Source organism: Microtus pennsylvanicus, chromosome 4 (genome assembly GCF_037038515.1).
Source record: "Microtus pennsylvanicus isolate mMicPen1 chromosome 4, mMicPen1.hap1, whole genome shotgun sequence".
Classification (NCBI taxonomy): domain Eukaryota; kingdom Metazoa; phylum Chordata; class Mammalia; order Rodentia; family Cricetidae; genus Microtus; species Microtus pennsylvanicus.
Genome location: NC_134582.1, coordinates 8575776 through 8596662, shown reverse-complemented (window position 1 = coordinate 8596662; position 20887 = coordinate 8575776). Strand labels below are relative to the sequence as shown.

Below are 20887 nucleotides of genomic sequence, written 5' to 3'. Positions count from 1 at the left end.
TGCTTTAAACATTGAGAAATACAAGAGGTGAACATGGATTTTTGCAAGTTGTGAATTGCTTAAAGGGGAAACACTTCAGCTGTTGCTTGTGTCTTAGTAAATGATATCCTCTTTTGGAGCCGGGGAATAGCGATCTTAATTCTTGTTAAGTTTCTGTTTATGTAAACACAGACATGACAAGGGGGTGTATCTCCCAAGGCTTTACTGCCACTGACTTGAGATTAATGCAACACTCCCTAGTAATAAAACCACAAGATTTTTTTCACTATGCGCAAGAAGCAAACAGCTGTATGAATATCCTCTGCGTCGCATATTTTACATGTGACCTGTGTAACTATATTCTTCTCATTCAACATTCCTCTTCTGTGATGCACTATACCCTCGTCTCTCTGCAGTTGTATCACTTCTGCCACCCGACTCTATCCAAGGAATATGCTTTATTGTTATAATTAGCCTACTAACAAAAGTAATAATGGAGACTCTTTAAATGCTGGTTAAATTCCATTCAGGAAAACGGTGCTGACCCACACTCCATGAATTTCTTAAAAGATAGTAGGGGTTTCACTCTGCATGTGGAGTGGGACATTTAGTGGTAAGCAAGGCAGAGATGCCCAAGAATTGTGTAAGAGCTTAGTCAAGATCTTCTCGCATGTGCCTATCTCTTTTCTCCCAGCCCCATCCTATTCAGATATCTGTGGATGGAGACATAGATTTGACAAAACTATTTCTGATACAACAATAAATGTATACTATAATTATAATAGAATAACATATCTATTGAGTATTTTCTATGTGTTAAATACATGATTTTACTTTTCTTTGTCATTGAGAGTTTTCTCTCTGATTCTCTCAAGTTGTCCCTACAGTTTGAAAATGAACTGCACGATACCCAGACTTTACAATGTTATCCATACCTTCTCTTTGGGAGAAAAGTTCTGGTATACAACAGTGTTGTTCTATGCCTAAGCGAATCTAGGTAAGAAAACATTGCCCCAAACCTCAGTGCACCTATTTTGTTAAAATTATTCTTTGTTGTTATCAATGCATTAGTTGTCTTTTAATGACATATTTAGAGATATACAGAGTATACTGAAGAAAGCATTAATTGATAAGCTGTAAATAAGTAATTTTGTTTTGTTTTTCAATACAGGTTTCCCTTTTGTAGTTTTGGAGCCTGTCCTGGAACTCACTCTGTAAACCAGGATGGCCTCGAACTCACAGAGATCCACCAGTCTCTGCCTCCTGAGTGCTGGGTTTAAAGGTGTGTGCCACCACCACCTGGCCCCAAGAAATAAATAATTTATGAGCATTTTTAAGACTTTCTGTTTTTAGGGGGAAAATATCCCTTACTTTAATGGTGTATTCACTCACACTTTTGAATGCCAGGTAAGAATTTCTTTAAAGAGCTACACAGTTGAGATGAAGTCTGAGGCAAGGCATCAAGGCAGCTCTGTATAAAACATACTGAATAAATGAGGACTACATCAAAATTATTATAACTATCTAACAAGCGGTTATTCTATAAAAATTATTTATCCCTTGTCTTAATTCTTGGATGCAGTTTTAAGGTTGTGGTTATTGAAATATATTTACTTAGAAATAATTTTTCAATTTTTTTTGCTTTTGCTTTGTTTTTAAGACAACTTTAAGCACACATCTGAGAAAATACACTAAACAGAAACACATTTTATCAATGAAAATGAGCAGGAGGGAGAAAACAGAAAACAGAATTCTAACCAGAAACCAGATTGTACCTACTCAGAATGTTTAATGTATCTAATTTGGGCTTTAACACCATGGCATAAAATGACTCACTTTTCCTTTTTGCTCCTATAATTTTTAGGAATAAACTAAGTAAAATATCAGAGGATAATAGATTTTAAAATATTTTAATATTTATTTTATGTGCTTATATATGTCTCTGTGTGGATATGTGTATGTGCGTGAAGGTACCCAAAGAGGCCAGAAGAGATTATTGGATCTCCTGGAGCTGGAGTTATAGGCAATTGTCAGGCCCCTGACAAGGGTGCTAAGAAGTGAACTGAGGTCCTCTGCAAGAGCAGGGAGTATTCTTAATTGCTAAAACATTTATCTAGCTGGAATGAGACATTTTTATATTACCAACTCTCTAACTTAGGGTTTCTATTGCTGTGAAGAGACACCATGACCAAAGCAACTATTATAAAGAAAAATATTTATTTGGGGTGGCTCATTTATAGTTTAGAGGTTGCATCCATTATCATCATGATTGGGAGCTTGGAAGTGTGCAGGCAGACAAGGTGTTAGCTACTTCTTGAACTGAAAGCAACAGGAAGTGGACTGTGATACTGGGCAGTCTTTTGAGCGTAGGAAACCTCAAAGCCCGCCCCCACAGTGACACGCTTCCTCCAACAAGACCACACCTACTCCAATAAAGCCACACCTCCTAATAGTGCCATGCCCTATGAACTTAATGGGGCCAATTACATTCAAAATACATACCAATTATGGAGGGGTGCTATAATCTAGGCAAAACAATGAAAAAGTAGATTATGCTTAGGAAACTACAAACCAAAAACATTAAAGGGTGAATTAGAAAAGATAAAGATTTGCAAGCTCAGTATAAGAGAAACTCCTTTTGTGTCTTTGGGTAGTTTGACTGATGTAGATGGAAGGAACGGCTGCCTTGAAATATAGAGTACAAGGGTAGCTGGTTAAAAAAATAAACAGAAATAAATGGAAAGAAATTCTGTAATATTTCAAAGTACATATTCTATTTAACTTGTATGCAAAATACTATTTCAGGCTGGGTTAGTAAATAATCAATATGTGTTCTTACCAATTTTTTATATTTTATTTATTACTGTGTACTTGTATGTAGGGTCACGTGTGGGAGCACGTGCCTGTGTGCCTGGGAGGAACCAGGAAGATTTTGTGGAGTTAGTTCTCACCTCTCACCTTAACTTGGCTTCTTGGCACTGAACTCAGTTAACCAGGCTAGTGCAGCAAGCACTCCTATCTGTAGATCCCCCTTGAAAGCCCAGTATTCTCAGCATATTTATGGTGGATAAATTTCCTTGTAAACAATACAGTAAAACGAACAGAAGACAAGTCTGGAATCCATGAAAAAATAATTTAAAATAAATTATGGTTGAAAATAATGATGTGAAATAATGTTAAAATTACACAACAAAATTAAAAATGCTAATGGAATATTTGAAAAAATAGATAAAGATTTGAGTTAGGTCTTGAAAACAGCACAGTGAAGAGGACAGGAATATATTTTTAAAAACTGCATTAGTAGAGATGGGAAGGCAAATCAGAAATCTAAGTAATCATTGTTAGGTTAAAGTCTAGAGTCAACCATTTACACAAAAATAGAGAAATAATTCATGGCTTCATTCTGCAGGAAGGATTTCTGAGCAAGGGTTATGGTGTTAGTAAAACACGTGTCTATATAATTTGTGAGGAGGAAGCCTCACCCAGGGCAAAGGTTCAGGATCCTGTTATAATTTCTGTGCCCTGGTAATCCAGCATCATTCCATGTAGTTCAGGAAAAACTCAGTTCTCCTGGGGAGAGGAGAAGTGGCTGTGGCTTGGAAGGGGTAGGCAGAGAAGATAAGAAGGGAGGTCTGGAAAATAGAGGTTGGAAGAAGGAAGCTGTGTAGAAGGGAAGTGGGGTGCATCACAGAAAAACAACCATCCTAAGCCATTGCCCTATGACAATGGCCAGGCTGCACCGCCTCCACCGCCTCCACCATGCATTTAAAAAGCTGGGAACTCAGTATCTTTTCTGCTTTCCTGCTCCCAACTCTAAACACCTTTCCTGAAAAGTCAACGGAAATTGAGGCTGAGCTTGTATGATTAATACCAGCCTGTCTGGAGCATGCCTCCATCACTCCACGGTCTTCCCATTTTTCTTGGATGCTGAGAAAATGCTTTTCACAGCTATGATGACACAGCCAGAAATATCACCTTTTGAAGACATCGTAACCGTGAGATATGACACTCGTTCGGCCGTTAGGAGGTTATTTGCTGTAGCCATTAAATACAGCCCTGTCACTCCCACTCACCTGGGCCATATTTCCTCCTTCAATAGATTATCCATAAATATCAGCTCTGGTACAAATAGAAATAATGCATATTTGTAGCTGAAGAAGACATGCACAGCCAAATACTGCTGAAGGGGCAATGGGCAAACCTCCCCTGAGTAGGCTTTGTAAGTCCAGAGGCAGGAACCAGAGATTTACATATACATGACTTCTGTAGAACAGTTATGTATAATACACATCTCTTAAATTCAAAGATGTTCCATACTTCTTATTTGGTGACCATTTAATAATTGGAATGAACGACTCATGAGCAGAACATAATTCTAGTTAATTTTAATATTGTTACAAACAGCACATGCTTACATGTATGCTGCCATTTACAAAAAATTAAAGAGATAAATAGTACACTTATTTGATTCAAATAATTCTGTATGTTTCAATCTAATGCTTGAGAACTTTCCTGGGGACCCACTGATATATAAAAAAAATCATTATAAACCAGAGTTAACATTTTCAACGCTTATTCATGGATAAGAGAACTATGCTATAAGTATGAGGCTTTGTAGGTGAGTGATTCATTCTTTAGGTATTTCTAGGAAAAGCTGATCATTGGTTCCCCCTGATTGGCAGAGCTTACCTGAGTTTGGAAGAGGGAGTAATTAAACGGTTGTTGGTTACCGCCAACATATGAACTGGCACAGCAAATAATATTGGTTAAATACCACTTAAATTAATAAATGAAAAGACTAGGGATGTGCAGAACTTCTTGGCTTTTATTTTACTTTGTTAATACTTACTATATAACTTTCTCCATAAATCTACAGTACAACCCGAGAACTGGAACACTGTGAGAGATTGTCCTCTGCCCTCCACTGGCTTCTATTGTCTTTTATATAGCCTCAAACCATCTAGTATGATATTTAATTGCAAAATTTATGTTGTAATTCCCTGTACAAAGAGTTTTGCTATACTGGTGTACGTATCCAAATTTATATTGTTTAGAATACACATTTTATTTTATTTTGAATATCATGTTAAAGAACATTTTCTTAAATGCAGCCCCCCAGAATTAATTTTCCTCATCCATTTTCTAGATTTAATAACCATTAATATCATTTGGAGAGCATTTTATTTTTACATCTTAATGTGTTATGATGTTACATGAGCATTGTTCTTGTTTTCACAGCTGTGTAGCTAGCTATGTTTTGTTTTGTGAATATACTACAATTAATTTCAAGGTCAAATAACATTCTGTGATGGTCTTCACTCAAGAGCTGAGAACACTTGACAGAACCTTTAAGAAATTTTTACAAAGTCATTGAAACAGCCGGTGTGGGTCAAGGTCCATATTCTTCACTATATGTTTTTCTAACTGTAGATTTGTTAGGCAGCACTTTGAGTGTAGTGCTCCTTACTCTGCTAAAGGTGAATATGCTCTCCAGGTTCAGGTTGAGGCAGCCTTTCCTTACCTTTCGAGTTGGGCTCCTTTTTCCATTCCATCTTGTATGTCCAAGACTTTTTAAAATTCCTATTGCAAACTAGAGAGAGAAAAAAATGTGCATTAATGACCCTACAAAGATATTAAGTGAAGTCCCCTGAAGAGTCACCATAAGAACTGTTGTAGCAAAACAAGACAGAAGCGAGTGCCTAGCCCTCAATCCCAACTCCACTATTCCTAGCTCCTTGTCAGCTCCACAGATGAAGTTTTCTCTTTGAGAGTTGTGATGTTCTGCCCAGGATTCTGCTTTCATCTTCCAACAGCCCTCTTCTGGGATGTGCAGCCTAGCTACACCTAGTCTTGTTTAAATTTCCCCAAGCTTGTTTCCTGAATAATGAGTGGTACCTTCTTCCAGCATGACTGCCACAACATGGCAGCCTCTGGATCCTCTATTCCAGACCCTGCTCTCCTGGTTATGATTCTAGGGCAGGTTTCTTGGGGAATAATGTAAGAAACCACTGGATTTGTGGGGGCAAGTGATTCATTTAGTCTGTACATCAGCTTCTACATATGTTTTATAACTAGTATAGAGTCCATACATTTATGAAAAGAATGACAGAAATTATAGGTAGTATCTGTGACTAAAAAAAATGATATGTGTTCTTGACTTAGCCTTATGATGCAGAGACCTGTATCACTGATGTAATACTTCGGAGAATCATGTCATAGACTTAGTTCTTAGAGTGTTCATGGACCGTGGCTTTATGTCACCATTTGTGTGATCATATGTTAAGAAGAATACTTTAAACATGTAAAAATCTTTTCCACCAATATTTTCTTCACTGTATCTTTGTATAGTTATTGAAAATGTTACTAATAAAGTGCACATTTAGACAATAAAGAAATAAATTGTATCTCCCTTATAAAACTACATTAATCTTAAATTATTTATGCTAACTCTGAAAAAGGTGGTATGTTAAAATGTTACATTAAAAAATAATCACATGTATGGTAAAATCACAGACATTTCAAACACTGTGCTTCCCCACAATCTATGCCCAGAAATAACACTGATAGAAATCCTCTAAAAATCAAGTGGTAGAATTAGAGCTACCTTCTCATTTTGCTGACTTTTCCATGTTACCTTAGGAATACATCATTTTTATAGGGAGATAAAATAACCAAACTAAAATAAATCAAGCATGGCACCATGTCAATTATGAACACAAACAAAGATATACAGCAAAGAGTGAAACGGTCCGACAGGAAGTACCTTGCCCTGCCTCTGTCTCTGCATAACTTGTTCTCTCTGCAGAGAGCAGACGAGGCAAGTCCTTCCTGGATGCTTGTGAAACATCCAGTTCAGAGATCCATTTCAAAAGCAGAAACAGGCTAGAGACATGAAATAATTTACTCCACAGTAAGGAGACCTTCAGATCAGACAGAATTGAGGGATCAGTTACTGTGTGTCTGTGTTTGGAACAGTATCTGGCCCACACACTTGCTGGGAAAAGGTGAGTTATTATTGCTGTCATTCATCAAAATATGATCTTGATGTAGGTGGCTTTCAATTTAAATAAATATATAGTGGGGGAGCTCTAAACAATATGTCTCAAACGAAAACAAATCCAAATGTCACAAAAATGAGTCTATCTCTAATGAGAAGGAAAAACAGGGAAGAAAAGGCCTTTGTCAGCATAATGCCAAGGTGATGCTCCTCAGGCGTTACAAAAGTCATTTTCAGCATAAATACTGGAAGTTTCTATGGGGACAAGAGCCAGAGACATAGCAATGGGCTAAACTTTCACAAAATAGACATTTTACTCAGTACCATAAATTTTAGAGGTTACGCTTATTTTCCATTTCCCCTTTTTCTTACAAGAGTAACCTTAGCATGAAATGACTCTTAAATCTACATTAAACAAAAGGAGACAGGTGCCACAATAAAAGTGAAACAAAAACCAAAAGAGGAAACCAACTTGTGTATCCTTGTCCATTTTGTAGTTGTGCTTATCTTTATTAACACTTACAGAAATGTGCATAAAGACAACGATGAGATAATAGATACATTTTTCCTAATAGATTGGCAAACATGAAAATAAGGGTATTTCCTGGCCTCTTTTTGCCTATTGTGTGTATGTATGTTGTGTGTGTTGATATGGGCACATGTGCACGAGAGTGCACACACACATGTGTGCAGATGTGTGTACGTGTAGGGGCCGGAGGTCGATACTGGGTTCCTCTAACACACTAACAATTTCTTTGATGAGAGACAGAATTTTCAGTTGACAACATTTTTATTTTATTTTTAAGAAAAATATACTAAGTAGGTTCATATACTAGAATATTCATAATACATAAGGAATGTTTCAACTAATTAAATGGCAATTGGCTTAGTTACAGTTCTATTGTTTCCAAGAGATACAATGACCAAGGCAACCATTATTAAAGAAAGCATTTAATTGGGAGATTGCTTAGAGTTTCAAAGGGTTAGTCTATTATCATCATGGTGGGAAGCAGATAGTCATAGCACTGGAACAGTAGCTGAGAACTGTACATCTTGATCCGGAGAGAGACAGAGAGAGAGAGAGAGAGAGAGAGAGAGAGAGAGAGAGAGAGGGAGGGAGGGAGGGAGGGAGGGAGGGAGGGAGGGAGGGAGGGGGAGGGAGGGAGGGAGGGAGGGAGGGAGGGAGGGGGAGGGAGGGAGGGAGGGAGGGAGGGAAGGAGAGAGAGAGAGAGAGAGAGAGAGAGAGAGAGAGAGAGAGAGAGAGAGAGAGAAAGAGAGAGAGAGACTGTATTTGGCATGGTCTTTTGAAACCCCATCTGCAATGATATACCTCCCCCAACAAGATCATACTTCCTCGTCCTTCCCAAACAGTTTATTAGCTGAGTACTAAGCATGCAAAAATATGAATATATGGGGGCTGTTCTCATTCAAAACACCACAGCAATAAATCAAATTGTCTTATCGAATAAATATCAAATTAAACCAAAACCAAATAATTAAGTCGCATCACTATTTAGAAAGCTTCTGGCACGCTATAAAATTTTCTTTCTTTCCCCCAAAGCACATATTCGGGATAAACAGTCTCTTGTGGTTGTAAGTAAGCAAAAGGCTGGAACAGAGAGCTCCTCCCACACGTACGTTCGTTCCTAAAGGTTCAGGTGGATTTGAGAAGGATGTCTCCCTTTCAGAAATCTGAGTCATCAGACAACTGTAGATGCTTTCATAACTAGCTGTGCTGAAGCACTGTTGGAAGTATTGAGAAATGCAAGATAAAATTAAATATCCTACAGTGAAATAATAGTTTCAAAAATATGCCACTTGGAGTGGAATAAATTATATGAAGTGAACACTAAAATATTTGAAATTAGGTGAGTATTTTCCGAAAGCTATTTTGTTCTGAATTAAGTGAATGAATTACAATAAAGCATATTTAATATAACTCTTTAAAGACAATTATGTATACTTGCACATGTGGAAGCACACCCAGATAGAATCGGTTGCTGGGAAAAATATGAACAAGTAGACTGACAGTATCATCCCCTACAAGTAAAACTATATATGCATTTCCCTTATCTTCTTCCCCCTCCTTTTCCTCCTCTTCTGCTTCCTCCTCCTCTTTCTTTGTGGTGTGTGTGTGTGTGTGTGTGTGTGTGTGTGTGTGTGGTGTGTATGTGTTTATAGCACAGGAGAGGTTTTTTTTTTTTTTTGCTGAATGACAAAATACCCTGTGTTATCGTCTCAGCTACTACTGCTGTCTTTTATTTGATCTAATCACTTACTGAAAACAGAGTCAGAGGTAATAAGTGGAGAACCCATAACTGGTTAGAGTTGATCCCAGGAAGAGAAAGTCCAGAAATGAAGAAAAAACAATATGTGTGTTCCTAGTGTACTGAAGCACTGCACAACGGGCTACCTCTTCAGTGTGGTTCATGTAGATGAACTACAACATGGTCCCACCGAGGCACAGGAGTGCAGAGGCCTCTCTCCTCCCAGCTTTGTCTCCCCTTGGGGGCAAGCCCCAGGTGTTGATCTTTTCATCTGTCCTGCGTGTGTACTGAGCAGACTGCCCTGGCTCCAGAGGTGAATCCTCCAGCAGACCAGAGAGCCAAGTGTGCTGCAGAGAGGGGGCAGTTCTTTCTGCTGTTGCCACAGAACCCCTGTGTGAACCCTGCTGATTGGTGTGACAGAGCGCAATCAACTTCCCAGGGCCACCTGCTTCTGCTCTCAGCCCTGTGGAGCGAATTCTCAGCAGTCACTGGAGTAGGGACTTTAAAGCCTCTAAAGGCATCCTGCTATCGTGTCCTCTCATAGCTTGGCTCAGAATCCTTTTCATGTGAACCACTAAAAGTAAACAAACAAACAAGCAAGCAAGCAATAACGTGCAAAGCAATCAACCAAAATCCAAAAATGCTGGAGCAATATACAAGGCAGTGATTGATCCAACTCCCATGGGACTCAATCTCTCTCTCTCTCTCTCTCTCTCTCTCTCTCTCTCTCTCTCTCTCTCTCTCTCCCTCCCTCCCTCCCTCCCTCCCTCCCTCCCTCCCTCCCTCTCTCTCTCTCTCTCTCTCTCTCTTTCTCTCTCTCCATCTCTCGGTTCTCATGGCCCCCATGCATGCCTACATTCAGGCTGTAGCCCTGACTCCCTCTCCTACTGTGTCTTCTTCTGTCTCCTACTGTGTACTTCACTCACTTCCTGTGTGTTTCCGAACCGAGGACCTTTCCCCAGAACAGCTTCCCATGAGCAACTTCTGCAGACCAGGGACCTGGATCCTGCTGCCTGTTCCTTTGTTATTTCTCACCATCCAAATAGCAATCATCTGACAAAACACGTTTATGTTTGAAAAAGTTACTTTTTAAAACTAACAATAGACTGTGCGTTCTGTGAAGGCAAATTTTCCCTTTCTGTTGTGTTTTTAACTGTTTTCCTTGTGCTACATTATTGTGAAGACACCGATTACCTGTATAGTTGATGTTGAACAGTGAATGAATAAAGAACTAAGAGCACTCCTCAACTTCCTTGCAATCAGATGGAGACTATATCTCCAAAGAGGTTTCTTTGTTGCTTTCTGCTCAGAGGTCACCCTTACCAGCCCACTGTAACCTTGACAACTCGCTTAGTCCTGCCATTTCATTGCTGACATCCTCCCAAGTGCTGACCTTATAGGCATGGGCTCAATGCCCACACGTGCAGTTGGCATCAGAGGGTGGACTTTGAGCTTTGCAGGTGGGTCGTATTGGCCAGTGTTCTCCTATTAGTCAGGGACTAATTCCCCAGGTGTCTGAACCCAGTTTGCCTGTTCTCTGTAGGACAGGTAGCCTGGAGCTCAAGGGCACCTATCTGAGGTAGTAAGTTCCCCGATGATAGCGTGGAGCATTCTCAGGACCAGTTCTGATTCAGTCTGTTCTTGTCTCTTGGTCAAGCTGGAAGGAAGAAGCTGCTACGCTGACAGAGGCTTGTGACAAGACTTCTCAGCAATGCGCTTCACCACAAGCCAAGGAAGAGAAGCCGCTCTTAGTTTTCGAGCGTTACTGGTCCTGGATCCCTGCCCCATGCTCCACCCTGCCTCACTGCTGCGGCTGCTTATGAAACATGAGGTCCACCCACGACTCGCTTCTTCCATGATTCACCTGAATTAATAACAAGGCTCCACACTGAGAAGTGATAATATCTTCTCACCAAGGAATGTGGAGAGTTTGGAAATGTGCCCGGACGATCTATCCTCAGCACCCAGAGACACCAAAGGTCATCCATTTTTCCAGGAGACGAAAACAGGATTGGGCTTGGAAGTTTCCAATGCACTTCATGAAAGGGAACTACAGAGCTGAAATTTAAATTTAAACAATTTAAATTTAAATCAATGGTATTTATTCTTGTTGAATGAAATACATGCTTAATTGGATCGATTTCATGTCATTTTATTCCATAGACAATAATTACATGCTTAAACATATATTTCACAATGTCAGAATCCACCTTTTATTATATTACATTTTAGTTTTCATCTCAAGGTGTAAGGCTAAATATTGAAGAGACTGTTTTCATGGGTTTCTTCTTTCTCTACCCCTCATATTGAATTCTGTTCTTACACAACTTCTATGGAAGTATTAGAAAATGTTTCTTCACCTATTATATAACTATTCCTAAATGATATAGGGAAATCACTGGTATATTTACTAGTGCCTTCTTAATATAACCAAGTAGTAAATAATTAGTGGATTTCTACCTAGGACTCTCTTCAAATAATTTGGGGTTCATACAAAATCATTTTATAAATTTTATTATACCCTGGCCATTAAAGGGATTACATCTAGGAATCTTTGTGAAAATTTGACGTTCTACTGCTTTTTGCGACAATAAAGTATGAATTGATTAAATGGAGATTATTTTCTCAGTGTAGACTCCAACGACTCAAACCAACAAGAACTGTATTTTAAAATAATAATCCATCAGCCTGATCACTTATTTACGTCACATATATTTTTAATTTTGTAGCTTTCTTTACTACCATTCAAATGCTTTTCTTGCTCCTGTACCCTTTCCATAGGAGCAATCCATGCCTATCTACAACTACACACAAATATGGCCTTTCCCAAGAAAATGCGTCAGATGGAAGGCTGTTTTCATAGACACTCGCTCCCCTCTCCTTTGTTCATCGAGCTCACAGCTAAAAACTCAAGCAACCTCCTGACTGTTCCCTGCTTACTGTGTGAGGAATATTTTCTTATGTGCTTTATAGGGATTATATAATTTCTGTCTTATAACTTCCCTATGAAGTAGGTCTTAACTTTTTTTCCATAGACCAAATCAACTTCTTATTTGATTTGACCATTAGAAAAATGATTTCTTGCCTACTGTAGAAATTGTAGGTATGGGTAAGATTCAAAGACTACTCCTGAAATTTGTAACATAGTTAACTCTTATTCAAACTTCCAAAGCAATGACCTTTAAAACAATGGTGACTCAATGCCCTGGAGGGAAACATCTCAATACAGTGTTTGGTGTGTGACTTCCATGGGATCTGGGGATCCAGACTGCTTTTATTCTGCAGTTTTGCTGTCCTTTCTGCTACAGATCCATTCTGTTGTAGATGCTCTGTGGGGACAGGAAACATGAACTGGGTCAGGCCAGGCCCATTGTGCATCATTCAATTCCGTTGGCCAGAACTCAGAGTTCAGCCCTCTGTAATTTCATAGCTAGGCATTTTACTGTATGATGGAATGGAGCAAAAATAACCGTGCAAACTTTTCTGAATAAAGGTTTGTTTTTCTGGGCTTGTTGTAGCCCTTTCTGTGGGAGACCGTACTAAAGATCCATTTCATCAGTGTGTCCACGTCAGACTCTCAGGCCATGCAAGTTCTCTCCATCAGTCCCCAGCATCACCTCTTATGTTCCAACCAAAGACTTGAAGAAAATGTTGCATCTTATACACAGCACTCACGCACACACACACACGTATGCACCCTGCACATGTACACACACACATGTACACACACACACATGTACACACACACACACCTGCGTACACACATTTACTCTTCTCATCCGCAGTGATCTTTAGAACGCAAGGACAGCATCACAGCTTGTAAATGTCCCCACCCAAGGGTGGAAGGGTTGGCACAGTAGATCAAAGCACTGGCTATGCTCTATCTCCAGAACCTCACTGAAGGGGGAAAAAGCTAGATACAGATGGCGTACATCTGTAATCTCTACATTCTTGTGGTGACAAGGGAAGCCTACTAGCCAGCTAGCCTGGATCACACAACATGGCAGGAGAAACAAGAGAGACCCTGCCACAACAATGTGGAAGGTGAGAGCGTACTTCCAAAAGTTGTCATCTGACCTCCATGTGTCCCTCCACACACACACACACACACACACACACACACACACACACACACACTGAAAATCTATTTTTAAAAGCCTCCCATCTGCAAAGATGCTTAGTAATTACAAAATCCTGCTGGGCAACCCTTGTGAGGGTGACCAATGTGATGGGTAACTTGATGTTTTTCTGAAACTGTTCCCGAGATGGGTCATCTATTTTTGGAAGGAAACATGAATAGCAGAAGGGTCCTTGTGCCAAGAAAGTTGTGGACACAACACTGGCTAGTCACTTTTAGAAAGATCTCTCCACTGGTTTTGGTCACTCATGTCTGAATGGCTTCCCTGTGGCTGCACCTGAAGTTGTAGGAGAGTTTATCCTCCTTATGGATTGCTTGGCATTTGTTCCTTATATTTTGCTAATGCTGCAAAGTTGTTCTAAGTCTTAAGTGGTCACAGGTTTTTTTTTTTCAAGTTACATTTCCCTCAAAAGTGTGATATGCTTTGTTTCCATTGACTTTTGTATGCTAGTAACTAGTTTGATATCTCTCTTGCAGTAATGGCTATCAAGGATGAGTTTCTTCTCTTTCCTATGTGACTTCTTTTCTAAACTGGTGGATGCAGATTTGAGAGTGGGATGACGAGATCGAACACTACAACCTGACCTTTTTAGCAATCACACAGAAGCAACCAAACGTAAGAGCAGAAGATACACACACCAACTCATAAAAACAGGAAGACAATGATAAGGCTAAAGACTAGTGGAGGAAGTAGGTAGCCTGCAGAGAACACGCATTCACATTGTTCCATTGGTTATTATTGGGAAGAGTGACGTCAAGCTTATCCCAGATGAACTTATCTAACACTGATATTCAGTACAGACTGGAGAACTTTAGAAATCATTCATTCTCATATGCTAACAAGCAGCAGCATCTTTTAAATCCATAATATATGAGAACGATAACAATGACACGGAAAGCTTCTGGAATGTTCAGCCCTTTAGGATGGTGCTTCACAAGCAGGAATCTGTCCCTTAGCAGCTTTGTTTCCATGCATCCCAGCTGCTTCCTTTCTGTTCCTTAGGAATCTATGTTATTTGTTTGCAACAACGGGCTTTGGGGAGAAGGAATTTGAGTATATTAGTATCTATTTCTCAATAAATATTATATATAACACTGTATAATGAGTTCTTAGACTCACTTTGAGAAGAAAAAGTGATCAAGTTAATAGAAGTCTATTACCAGTGGGCTAGCTAACTGCTCCTGATCAGAAGGCAGGTGAAATTGAGGGTACATGGACTCCAGGAAGTAAGGGCAGAGTCAACTGATGGGTTGGAAATTTTAATATTTTCATAGGATATTCCCTGACATTGGGTCATTTACTTTTGAGAGATAACATGAATAGTAGAAAGAACACAGACTTCAAAACTGGTGGGATTTGTTTGCAGCCTAGCTCTGCCATTTCTGGGCTATATAACACCGAGCAAGTGGCGTAACCTTCTGCCTGGTTTTTCTCATCTGAAAAACATGGAATACTGATGATACATTCTTCTAAGCATTGTTAGAAGGATCAAATGGCCTAATGAGTGGGTAGAAGTTTTCAAGAGGCAAGGCAGTTTCAAATGTAAGTTGTTTTCGTAGTGGAGCCTCAGCCAAAGCTCTTTGGTAATAATGGTAAGTGTCTGATCCGATTCTCAGTTCCTAAAACATGTGTGGAGGCAGGTGACGGTCCCACAGAACAGGACTTCTGTCGACACTCCTCTAGCTACGTTAGAAGACTGTTGGCGAAATGGCGGCAGGAGTGGCTTCCCTCTTCATTGTTTCCTGAACACTGTTTTATCAGGACAGATCACTGCTTTGCTACAGAGAGTGACATTTTAAAGGGGTATGTGTCCGAAGGCATTTTTATTATTATATCTTATTTTTACTAGTGAAAACATTTGTAAATTTTAAATATATTTTGATCACATTCTTTCCATCCACAAGTCCTTCCAGATCTTCTATTCCTCCTTACCCTCTCATCTTTAAGTTCCTTCTCAAAAAAAAAAATACAAGTCCTCCCAAACAATAATAAAATAATAAAATCATGTTCCTTCAAAGAAAACCAAAGAATAATCAGATAAAAACACACATAAAAACTATGGAGTTCATTGTGTGTTGATCAACTATTCCTGAACATAGTGTCTGTCCTGAAGTGGTTAAATACATTTTTACTTTTTTATTATGTTCTTCATACATTTATTAATTGAACAAATATTATTGATAGCCTATGCTGCCTCAAGCACTGTACTAACCTGTAGCTTTAAAACTAGTTATTTCAGTGCCCCCTTGTCTTAGTCGGGGCTCTACCTGTGGCTGCATCAGGTGCTTCAGCTGTCCACTGTGGCCAAGTCTGACCTGTCTTCTCTAGATACTTATATGGAAGAAGAGATTGGCGAACGTTTTGCAAAACTAAAGGGTCTAACTAGTTTTTTTCATTGTTGGAGTAAAGTTGAGGCCTGAAAATTGATGGGAAGGTAAATAAATTCAAGGACAGCCAAAGTATGTGTGGAAGAAGTGAGTACAGGACCCGACAAGAGTTTTCAGCTTGCCTTCTTAGGCAGGCAGGGCCAGGAGTGTCTGATAATACTTTGGGAACCTTGAAATAGCATGAAGAATTGTATTTTGTATTAATATTAGTTAGTCCTTATACCGTGCTTTTTTCCAAGGTATTTTACAATGGTTAATTTGTTAATTATATACCTGTGAATTAGGTCAGCCTTGTTATTTCTCTTCCGCCCCATTAATCCCCTCTCCTCCGCAGCTAGCTGATGCCCTGAGTCATCAAGCCAGCATTAAGCCAAAAACTGGGTGTATCCCTCTGAAACAATACATTGGCTCAGAAGGGCAGACATGGGAGAGGGCAATGACAGTCCATCATTTTCGTAGTCTTGTTATCAGATCTTGGCCTGTATGGGGTTGGTTACTTTCATATGTGCCCTTTGCTTTACCAAGGGCACGTCTGTTACTCCCACACAAATGCACAGTCAGAACACTCCTGGAACATGCGTCCCAGAGGTGTTTGTTCTGGTTTGGTTTCTTCCAGCTACCAGCTTTTTAACTGTGATTATCCAGCAAGTTCCTTCCATCCTAAGACCTAGAGTTCACTTCTTCAAAATATGAATAATAATTTCTGTTCTCATTTCCTTCCTGCTGACATTTTAGTGTGACACAAAAGCTATAATTTAAGGAAGAATGTGTAACAGATTCTAATATGATAGGCTGGTCATACCAGATAGCAAGGTTAATATGACATTAATGAAAATATGTCAATTACAAAGTGTCATTATTTCTTTTCTTATATTCATGGTTTTCATTGCTAATTGATCTTTAAATTCCTTTTTCTTTGTTATTGTCTAGGTCAAAACTTCAGAATTATTGCCAATATTTCTCTCTTATCTGCAGTACTATTTATGAATTAAAAATCTTCTCTATCTCATTTTCTTTGCTAAATATTCTCTTTAGTAAAAATAACTAATGAACATTTGTAAGTAATATCAGGCAGATTTGGAGATATGAAATTCTAAATTAAGAAATCTAGTCCATCATAACTTTTGACATCATCTTGTCTGAACATTTAGCATGTTACTTTATAATCCATGCCAGATGAAATGTGTGAATATAAAACTCGAGTCGATCTAGTTGAATTTAACCTAGGTTCATTGTTATAATAATCCCTCCATATTCATATTGGTTTATTAATGATATGAAACAAACCATAATTGCATGCACAACAATTAAGGAAAATGTCTAGAATGGAAAAACAAAGGCATAGGGATATACTCCATCTATTCCTTTTAGTTTCTCTGCATCACCCGTCCTCCAGATCCATTCCCTTTTTGTCTCTCATTAGAAAAGAATAAACTATTTAGAAGATAACAACCAAACTCGACTAAATCAAATACAGTAAGATAAAGGAAAATCTTTTGTATTGAATTTGGCCATGGCAATCCAACAGGAAGAGGAAAGCCCTAAAGAGCAGGCACAAGACCCAGAGACCCACTTGTTCTCATCATCAGGAATCCCATTAAAATACTAAGCTAATAGCTATAATATATTCACAAAGGACCTGTTGCAGACTCATTTAGGACCTGTGCTTGCTGTTTCAGACTCTGTGAGCTCATATGCTCCTTGCTTCATTGATTCAGAGGAACTTGTTCTCCCGGTGTCCTCTATCCAGAGTGGCTCTTACAATCTTTCCATCTCCTCTTCCCTTAGCACAGAGGGAGCAGATTTGTTGGGGACCTCTACACCCACACAATTCATTGAACACGGAGAAGTCAGTCACAAAACCTTTGACCTAAAATCTGTCCTGCCTATAAAATAAGCTTTGGTAATAGTGGCACAGAACTTGAGAGAGTAGCCAACAGATGTCTGATTTGACCCAAGGCCCACTCCCCAAGAAGGAACTCATACCCAACATTGTTTGGGTAAGTAAGAACCAGAAACTAGATAGCCCAGAGACCTAGTGTAAAACCCCACACTATCAAACACTGGTTTAAAAAATCCTCAATAAAATTATTCCTATTGATATTCTGCTACCCTCATAAATTGGTGAATTATCCAGTCATCTTCACAGAGACTTCCTCCAGCAGCAGATGGGAACAGATGCAGAGACCCACAGCCAGACACAAGGCAGAGAGAGTCTCAACCTAGATTCTTATGGAATTTAACCATCTCCATATATCAGTTTGTAAAATGTTATCATCATCATTGATTTCTAGGATGATTGAAGGTCTCTTTCTCTGAAAGGTTGGACTGGAGTAAAAGAGCCCAAGGAATGTGGTTCGGAGAAGGTTCCATTTTCAGTGGGGATGCATGGGAAAGATTTAGGAAGATAAAATAAAGGCAGTGGAAAGTGGAGGATGACAGCTCTATTTTCTAAATCCTGATTTACAGGGTCCTCATGTGGAAGACCATGTGATAGGCCATTATGCTAGACTTTTTGCCACAAAGCAGGTATAACTGTTATTTCCTTCTATGGTGTTCCTGAAATATAGAGAGGGCATTAAAGATGATTTTAACATCATTCATATTCTTTTTTTAAATTTATTTCTTTATTAAAGATTTCTGTCTCTTCCCTGCCACTGCCTTCCATTTCCCTCCCCCTCCCCCAACCAATTCCCCCTCCCTCGTCAGCCCAAAGAGCAATCAGGGTTCCCTGCCCTGTGGAAAGTCCAAGGACCACCCACCTCCATCCAGGTCTAGTAAGGTGAGCATCCAAACTGCCTAGTGGCAAAGGGTTTTGATCCTACTGCACGTACTGGCTTTGTGTGAGCCTAGGCAGTTTGGATGCTCATCATTCATATTCTTAAACATATAAGATTTCAGGTAAGTGTTTGCCAAAGAAAGTCATCACGATTAGAAACAGACTATCTTTTGTATGTAGCTTCAGCCAGGTTTGCTAACACATGAGTAACTCACAGTAATGTCTTAGTGAGGTCTGGACAAACAGTTCATCAAGAGATTTGGTACAATATTTGTATTCTCAGGAATTTTAATAACTGCCATAGTTTTCCAGGAAACTTTTGGGATTTTCTATGATAGCTGTTTAGACAAGATCTGTAGTGTCATTTCCCAGCTTGTACTTCCAAGTTCTTTCAATAATTCAGCTCCCACTCCTGACTTACATACAGTACACTTTGTGTACTTATAGGGCTTTATGTTTCTTCTCTAAGCTTCAATAGAGTTGTGTAAAACACGGAAAGTGGCTCGGGAGCAATAAAACTCTGTGAAACTATGAGATGACTGATTCTCTAATGTGATTATAACGGAAGGTAGCCAAATTATAATAACACTGCAAAATGGGTCAAGGGTAGTAAGACCGTTATTCATACGATTGCTTCAAATGTTTTGGAGTTATATGCCTATAGAAGGCAAGCCTTTCAGAAGTTTGGTAGCCATAGTTACAGTATTAGAAGGTTATGGTGGAAATAAGGACTGTAGACAGAAACTGGCTATTTCTAAAGAGAACGTAACAGTTTTAAATTCAAGGGATGGTACAAATCCAAGTGTCTGGGTCATCATGACCAAGAGCTTGTGACTTTAATTAATATCAAGAAGGAGTTCCTTTTTTCTTTTATCCATCAGGACACATTTCTAAAACCCAACTAAAACTTAATTTTGAGATGAGTGAATTTGTGTTCAAATTGTATGCACATAGCAATAAAGCTTCTTGAAGGTATAACATTAAGAAATAGTTAATAGAAAAATTAAAAGTTATAAGTGGGAGACTTTAACATGCCCCAGTACTGTGACCATTCCAAAACTGGTCAAAGTTCCTGCCATCAGAAGCCATATTGCTACTCTTCCTTCACTTAAATAATCTCCCTCAGCCATTTTATAGAAGAATAATGATCATTCTTTTTTTTCCCTTTGGATTTTGAGACAGGGTTTTGTTGTAGCTTTAGAGCCTGTCCTGGAACTAGCACTTCTTGTAGACCAGGCTGGCCTCAAACTCACAGAGATCCGCCTGCCTCTGTCTCCCGAGTGCTGGAATTAAAGGTGTGTACCACCACTACCTGGCTAATGATCATCTTTAAGACACACACGTTCTCTTTTTTTTCCTTCAATTATAATTAGGTTCAAATTCCAGTTAAACCTGAAAGGAAAGATAAAGAACAAATTCTGATAAGGAAGAAAGCTCCACTTATTCAAGAAGTGCAACATTGTTAGTTTACAACGGTTCATGTGAGGAAATGATTATAGATGTTTGCTGAGAGAATAAAGGGTACAACAATAAATGAGAGTTGAGGAATTCCTCTAGAAAACCCTGTTTTCCCAGACAGTTCTGACCTACTATTGTAGATGCCGAAATTCCTGAGAAAATGCTGAGCAGTGACCCTTTGAAGAAGTACTGAACTCTGCTGCCATCTTTGATACCATAGAATTTTTTCCTCTTCTTTATTTTAAGGACCTCTGATCATTATTTTTTTTTAAGATTTTATTTATTTGTTAAGTATACAGACTTCTGCCAGAAGAGGGCACCAGATAGCATTATAGATGGTTGTGAACTACCATGTGGTTGCTGGGAATTGAACTCAGGACCTCTGGAAGAGCAGCCAGTGCTCTTAACCTCTGAGCCATCTCTCCAGCCCAAAAAAGGCAACCATCACGTCTTAAACTTCAGGAACACCACTGATGGTAAGGGCTTCCCAATGGAGGTGCTGGGCATCGAACCCAGGGCCTCGTGCACGCCAAGCACGTACTCTACCACTGAGCTACACTCCCGCTGATCCTCTGATCATTATTAAACTTGGCTCTTTACTGGAAAGCATCATCTACTCTAAGTAATTTCTGGTTCCTCTTTGATGTTACTTTGAGGAATTTTGCTATGCCAACTTATTCTGCTAATGTAGAATAACGGAACAAGTGACAAGCGGGACTTTTGGTCTAAGTTCTATGTCAAAACAGGTTTAATGATGCTCCACCACACCTGTGGTTGTTCTTGCGAACAAATGGCTTAAAAGGTACACTAGGAAAATGATAAATATTTCATATTAATTTACTGACTTGTCAAGAGATAACTAAATAATAAGAATGGTTGAG

The 20887-nt window shown here is 39.1% G+C and overlaps 1 non-coding gene across 1 annotated transcript; it reads right to left on the bottom strand.

Annotated features, from left to right (window-relative positions):
• Window positions 1–20497: 20497 nt before the first annotated feature.
• On the bottom strand, window positions 20498–20569 carry Trnaa-ggc (transfer RNA alanine (anticodon GGC)). The gene has a single exon. It is a non-coding gene; the product is annotated as a tRNA-Ala (tRNA).
• Window positions 20570–20887: the final 318 nt, after the last annotated feature.